Here is an 8,094-nt window from a genome sequence, read left to right as displayed (position 1 = left end):
GCCTTATTCACTGGTCTACAGAATGGAAGCAGTCTTGCCCGTTGAGGTCGAGATTCCCTCCCTTCGGATATTAATGGAAGTAGAATTGGATGAAGCAGAATGGGTCCAAGCCCAATTCGATCAGTTGAACTTAATAGAGGAGAAACGACTTTCAGCAATCTATCATGGGCAAACTTATCAACGGAGAATAGCACGAGCTTATAACAAAAAGGTTCGACCTAGAGAGTTCTCGCCAGGAGATCTTGTTTTAAAGAAGATTTTGCCAATACAAGAAGATGCGAGAGGAAAGTTTCGTCCGAATTATGATGGGTCATTCGTCGTCCAAAAGGTACTATCCGGAGGGGCGCTAATCCTTACAGAGATGGATGGGGAAGTCTTTCCACAACCGATCAATGCTGATACCGTGAAAAAATATTACGCCTAAAGTCGTTCCTTGAAATGAAGAGAAGCCATCTTTCTACTACCTGAACAATTATCTACCCTTAGTTAACCCTCTTTGAGCCATCACATTCATTTCTTAACCTAGGATCGGGGCAAGTCACCACCACAAAAACAAAAAATAAAAAATAAAAAATCGTCAAAAGTCAAGATAAAAATACCAAAGTATACTCCTGGCCCGCATAAGGATAAACTGTGAACGGCTAAAAATACAAAAAAAATCAAAAAGTCAAAAACCTCGAATGTCTGATCTTAAGCTCGACCCAAATCTCTTACCTAAACAAGTTCGTGTGACGATGGGAGGAGACATAGATCATATTTTCGAAACAAAAACAGACAAACCCCATGTCCAATCTACCCATCAATAAATCCAGACTCAGCCTTTCTTACATCCTTTCACAACCCTAGCCTAAGCCTATGTTTCGTCCTATTTAAAGTCCTTTCAGATCAAGGAATGGCTCAAGGTAACTCGATCACGGTGGAAGCATGTCATGAAAAACATCGTCAGGGTATAATTGATTTTGATACTTAAGTCAGATTTCAAGCTACCAAAGTCGTTGGAAGACCCGAGAGGGGAGACCAGATCGAATATTTGAAAAAAAAGAGCGACTCGAAGTGTAGAGTCATTAATCTTGAAGCTCAACTTGAGTCACCGTACCATGAAAATCGTCGGAGGAACTCGAGAGGGGAGTCCAGATTTGTTACTCAAGAAAGAGCGCCACTAGAAGAGTAGAGTGTTCGATCTCGTAGCTCAACTTGAGTCACCAAGCCATGAGGGGCACAGAGAAATCAAGGAGGTATTCAAAGTGAAAATCTATAAAGTAAGCATAGACTAAAAGGGCATGGTGAAAACCCATCAGGGCACTGTGAGTAAAAAAATCAGGCTATGGCAAGATCAAAACCACTGGCACGATGAAAATCCAAAAAAGACGTCGATGAGCAAAAATGTGGAAATCGGGTCTGGTGAAAACCGTAATTGGCGCCAGGGGCAAAAATGAAAAAAACAAAAAACAAAAAAAACAAAAAAAAAAAAAACAAAAAAAACAACAAAAAAAATAAAAAAAAAAAAAACAACTCCTGACCCGCAAGAGTATAAACTGTGAACGGTAAAAATCTCGAAGTCTTCATGGTTCCAATTGATACAACTCAGTCAAAATTTTCAATCTCGGGGATGACTCTAAAGAAGTTAAGGATTAGCTGACACTTGTATCCTCGAAATTTGGCAAAGGCACCATGATCGTTAACTTTTAGAGTTTTCAAACACAGTCTGTCACAGATTACTCGACAAAGGTAATCTTTTAAAACCTAAAACAAAAAAATTGCATCATCAAAATTACTATTTTTGGCCTATGACGAAGAATCTAGGACTTTTCTTAAAATCAAGTATTTTCGAAAGCAGTAGATATATCTGAGGCCATTATGTAAAAAACCTATTTCATTCATTTCAAATAGTGCTACATCATTCTCATGAAAAGCAGGGTACAAGAAGGAATAGCGGGCAAAGAGTCACTCAAGCATTTTCCTGGAAAGTGTAGTAGGCATCAAGTCATCCTTTAAGGCTTCGATCTGAGCAGCTTGGTCAACGATGATTCTCTCCATATCTAAGGCATGACAACATACCAAATACTCAAATATCATACCATCATGCAAGTCTCTCTCAAAGACGGTCACGCTACGCTAAGCTCTCTCAAGATGATCCTACAACTTCCATGAAAGAGAAACTAAGTTCAAAATTCAAAACCAACGACGAAAAAAAGGAAAAAATATCTCAAAATTGCATTGCATGGTTTAAAACGTCGATCATTTAAAAAAACAAAAAAAAAAACCATAAAAAATCAATCCAAGATCTCAAACGAGCTCCGCGCCACGAGGTCAAGGATTTCAAAAGGGCTAACCCTGTCAGACCCCGTGCTTGGGTACCCACAATCCTTCAAAATTTCAATCCATCCGACGTTTTTAATCATCATACAATAAATTACTTCGGATTCGTGCAAATAAAGGGTCTAATTTATTCTTTACAGTTCTTTGCAAGAAACTCCTGCAAAGAGGGGCAGCTGTAGACACCCCAATTTGCACGAACCTGTTAGGAAAATCCAAATTTCCTCGAATTAATTTTGAGTTAGACTTAAACTTCTCAATGGACCCACATTGCCACTTGGCATCATATTCATGCATACATGCATACTATTTGCATCTCATATCATGCCCATACCTTGTCCCTAATCCACTTTAAACGTATGTCCATCACCCATATCCTAAGCCCAAACCCAAGTCCATGTCCTAACCCAAACCCAAGTCCATACCCAAATCTAACACCAAGTCCCTCCTAAGCCCAAACCCAAGTCCATATCCTAACTCAAACCCGAGCCCATTCAAAATTCATTCTCTTACCCCTTCACAAGATGACACATGTTGATACCTCATAAGCCTCCAACACCCAATGCATCATCTAATTGGAGAGTCAACCTTTCCTTTGTGAAAACTCAAGAATGCCCTTCTCAAAAAGTCTAGTCAAATCAAAAAGGTTATTTGATCTTTGGTAATAATCCATAAAGGTGAGAGAACTTCCAATTATGCCCTTAAAAGGTGGGAATCTTCAAGTACATACATGGAGTTCTCCCATTGGTCCATTTCAAAATTATACTTCCACCCTTGCTTTATTTGTTATTTACAAATGAACCAAGATCTACTTTTTACCTACCACTTCACCTTTACACATGTCATCCTCCTATTCACTCTCCCAAATGTGCTTTTGTCTTCCCATTGGTCCATTTCAAAACTACACTTCCACCCTTGCTTTATGAGTTATTTACAAATAAACCAAGATCTACTTTTTACCTACCACTCCACCTTTACACATGTCACTCTCCATTCATCCCCCCAAAAGTACTTTTGTTCTCTCACCTCTATTTACCAAAAAACCAAGGATCAAAGCATGCTTTTAGGGTTTCTTCACAAATGTCATCTTTATCCTCATACAAATGGAAAATCCGAAAAGAAACAACCTAAATCTCATGTCCATTTTCTTTATTTTTAGGGTTGGACCATTTTATCCCTAAAAGTTCTCCAAAAACTCTATAAATACCCTCATTTTCTAAGAACAACTCATGCTCTCAAGCCCCCATCTCTCAACCTAAAACTCTACCAAATTCTCTACTCATCTCTCATCCCTCAACTCTCTCAACCCTCAACCACATCCTTCAACTCTCAAGTCCATTACACAAGCTCAAGTTATTTCAAGACTTCCAAAAGGGACAAGGTGGGACAATAGTTATTTAATTATCTTTTAAGTTGCATCTTCTTCTTCTATCCTTCTCCTTTTTTATTTTTAGAAGCCTTTAGGATGTAATGGAGAACCCTCCTTCATCCCGAGTAGATTGAACCTCAACCTTGGGCATGGAATGCTTGAGGCGGTTTGGTCGAAAGGATGGAGGTTGAAGCCCTTTTAAACCCATTCTCATATCATGCATCATAATGTACACTATGCACACACATCACACATGTTGGCTATGATGAAGAAATGTGTAACTCTCTTGATGGAGTTAAAATACTAAGTTTCTAGCTAAACATGCATGCATTAAGGTTATAGATCTAAGAGAACTCCTTTCATGGAACTTCTCTAAAATCATAAAACAACATTTCAACTCATGCAAAAGTATGTTGACTCCATAGAATGTCTTTTTCCATAAGATATCTCTTATGTTAACACCAACATCAAAACCTCTTCCAATGAGGTACATACACACTATATGCACCCACCTACTTCATGCATCTCATGCATTCTACTTGTTATTTTAATCCTTTTCAAAAATGGCCAAATCTAAAGGTAACCACCTTAGGTGGAGAGAATGGGGTGCTTAACACCTTCCCCATTCTCTAACCGAATCCCCTTACTTAGATTTTAGGTAGACCATACCTTTTCCATGATTGAGAGTCACTACAATGCCATAAAAAAGGGTTTTCAAAAGAATCGATTTGGGTGCCCATTCATACTCATTTACAAAAAAGAATGGTGGCGACTCCAAACAACGTAGCATTGAGGTTCAAAAGGTGAACATTCTCATATGTACAAGTAGTATCAGAAAAGGATATCCGAGCATTTCTAGGTAGAATACAGTATATCAGCAGATTCATTGCACAACTCACGCCTATCTGTGAACCAGTATTTAAGCTGCTCAGAAAAGATATGCCAAAAGCATGGAACCAGGATTGTCAAGAAGCCTTCGACAAGATAAAAAAAAATTTGCTCAATCCACCAGTCTTGGTTCCTCCTACGCCAGGACGACCCTTACTGATGTATATCTTGGTGCAAGAAACGTTTATGGGCTGTGTACTGGGACAACACGACGAGTCAGGTAGAAAAGAACAAGTAATTTACTATCTCAGCAAGAAATTCACTGATTATGAGACGAAGTATTCGACACTTGAGAAGACTTACTGCGCACTGGTATGGGCATCTCAACGACTACGCCACTACCTCCTCAGCTACTCGACTATGCTCATCTCTCGAATGGATCCTCTCAAGTATCTTTTCGAAAAGCCAGCACTGCCATGTCGTACTTCAAAATGGCAATTACTGTTATCTGAGTTTAACATCACCTATGTCACTCAAAAGGCCATCAAGGGCCAAGCCATCGTCGATCATTTAGCTGAGCATCCATTGCCTGATTATGAATCATTGAAGACAAACTTTCCTGACGAAGCCATATTGCTCACTGAGATTGAAGACGATGAAAAACCGGGCTGGAAAATGTACTTTGACGGGGCAGCAAATCAAAAGGAAAATGGAATAGGGGCAATCTTGATCAAACCAGATGGGTCCCACGTGCCAATTGCAATCAGACTAAAGTTCCAATGTTCTAACAACGAAGCTGAATACGAAGCGTGTATAGCAGGGTTGAAAGTGGCACTGGATCTCGAGGTAGATGAGATCGATATTTTCGGAGATTCAAGCCTAGTAGTCTATCAGACGACTGGAGAATGGAAGACTCGAGAGCCGAGATTGATCCCTTATCATAAGTATCTAGAGGAACTAAGCTCATGCTTCGATAGAATCTCATTCACTTATATGCCGAGAGCTAAGAATCAATTTGCTGATGCACTAGCAACGCTCGCTTCTATGATCAGTATCTCAAAGGACTTAGTCATTGATCCTATTGAGATCGGACTTCAAGATGAGCCAGCTTACTACCTACCCGTCGAAATAGAAGAATCTGAAGAAAAGCCTTGGTATTCAGACATCAAAGCCTATCTCGAAGATCGAACTCTCCCATCAGACGCAACGTCTAATGATCGAAGGACTATCCAAAAGCTAACAGGCCAATTCTTCCTGAGCAATGGCATTCTGTACAAGAAATCACATCATGAAGTCTTACTCCGATGTGTGGCAGAAATAGAAGCAAAACGACTTATCGAAACCGTGCATGGTGGAGTCTGCGGACCTCACATGAATGGTCACATGCTTGCTAAGAAGATCATGAGAATGGGATATTACTGGACAACAATGGAAAGTGATTGCTATCAACATGTCCATAAATGCCATCTCTGCCAAATTTATGCCAATAAGATCAACGCGCCACCTTCAGAGTTGCACAATATGACTACTCCTTGGCCCTTTTCACTCTAGGGCATGGACGTTATTAGACAGATTTCGCCAAAAGCTTCAAATGGGCACCGCTTCATCTTAGTCGCTATAGATTACTTTACGAAATGGGTAGAAGCAACTTCCTATGCTAATGTCACCAAGAGCACTGTTCTGAAGTTTGTTAAGAACAACATCATCTGTAGTTATGGGCTTCCTAGTGGATTAGTGACTGACAACGCCAAGAACTTCAAAAACAAGGATATAATCAAAATGTGCAAAGACTTCCAGATCACTCATCACAACTCTGTACCTTACCGACCCAAAATGAACGGAGCAGTTGAGGCTGCCAACAAGAATATCAAAAGAATCATCGAAAAGATGGCAATCACTTACAAAGATTGGCACGACATGTTGCCTTTCGCTCTTCATGCTTATCGGACTTCGTTTCGAACTTCAACTGGGGCAACTCCGTATTCACTGGTATATGGAATGGAAGCAGTTTTACCCGTCGAGGTTAAGATTCCCTCCCTCTGGATCTTAAAAGAAGCAGAGTTGGATGAAACAGAATGGGTTCAAGCTCGATTTGATCAACTAAACCTGATTGAAGAAAAGCGTCTCGCAGCTATCTGTCATGGTCAAATTTATCAATGGCGAATCGTACGGGCTTACAACAAGAAAGTCAAATCCCGAAATTTCTCACCGGGAGACCTTGTCTTGAAAAAGATTTTACCAATCCAAGAAGATGCCAGGGGAAAGTTCAGACCAAACTACGAGGGACCATTCGTTGTGCAGAAGGTGATGACCGGAGGAGCTTTGATCCTTACAAAGATGGACGGACAAGTCTTCCCTCAACCGATCAATGCTGACACTGTCAGAAAATACTACGCCTAAGATCTAACCCTGAGATGACGAAAGGCCATCTTTGCTATCCTAAAAATAACTATCTAACCCTAGTCAACCCCTTTGAGCCATCACGTTTATTTCACAACCTAAGACTGGGGCAAGTCAACGTTACAAAAAAAAAAAAAAAACAAACAAAAAAAAAGAGAAGAAAATCATAAGTCAAAGCACCAAGTTACTCTTGGCCCGCATGAAGATAAACTGTGAACGGCTAAAATACAAAAAAATCAAAAAATTCAAAAACTCGGACACTTGATCTGAGCTCGACCCAAATCTCCAGCCTAAACAAGTTCGAGAGACGTTGGGAGGAGACATAGATCACCTTTTCGAAACAAAAATAGACGAACCCCAAGTCTAACCCACTCTAGACAAACCTACTTTAACCTTTTTGTACCTTTCCACTACACTCAGCCTTAGCCAACACTTCGTCCCATTAAAAGTCCTTTCAGATTAGGGAATGTTCTAAGGCATCATAATGACGGTGGTAGCACCAATGATCTGTCAGCTTAATCCAGACCTCAAGTCTTATTAGTCGTTGGAAGACGCGAGAGGGGAGTCCAGGTCGGACATTCGGAAAAAAAAGAGTACTCGAAGTGTAGAGTAGCCGATCTCGCGGCTCAACTTGAGTTGCCGAGCCACAAATAGTCGTCAGCACACTCGAGAGGGGAATCTAGATCTGTTACTCAAGAAAGAGTGCCACTACAAGAGTAGAGTCGCCGATCTCGCAGCTCAACTTGAGTCACCAAGCCACAAAGATACAGAGGCTCCAAACAAGATTTGTAATGTATAAATCTAAAAGAAATACAAGCATAGTCTGAAAGGGCATAGTGAAAATCCGAAAGGGCGCTATGAGTAAAAGAATCAGACTATGGTAAGATCAAAGCCACCGGCACGATGAAAACCCGAAAAGGCATCGATGCGCAAAAATGTGGAAACCGGGTCTGGTGAAAACCGTAACTGGCACCAGGGGCAATAAGGGAACAAAAAATAAAAATAAAAACAAAAAAATAAAAACAAAAAAAACAAAAAAATAATAATAATAATAAAAAGTGAAAACTCCTGGCCCGCACGAGCATAAACTGTGAACGGCAAAAATATTTCAAAATCCTAAGTCCCATTGCTCAATCGATATTCACCCAGTACTGGGGCACTGGGGATGACTCTAAGGAGAG

Source organism: Akebia trifoliata, chromosome 12 (assembly GCF_017979445.1).
Source record: "Akebia trifoliata isolate Shusen 1 chromosome 12, ASM1797944v1, whole genome shotgun sequence".
Taxonomy (NCBI): domain Eukaryota; kingdom Viridiplantae; phylum Streptophyta; class Magnoliopsida; order Ranunculales; family Lardizabalaceae; genus Akebia; species Akebia trifoliata.
Note: the sequence above shows the minus strand (reverse complement) of the source record.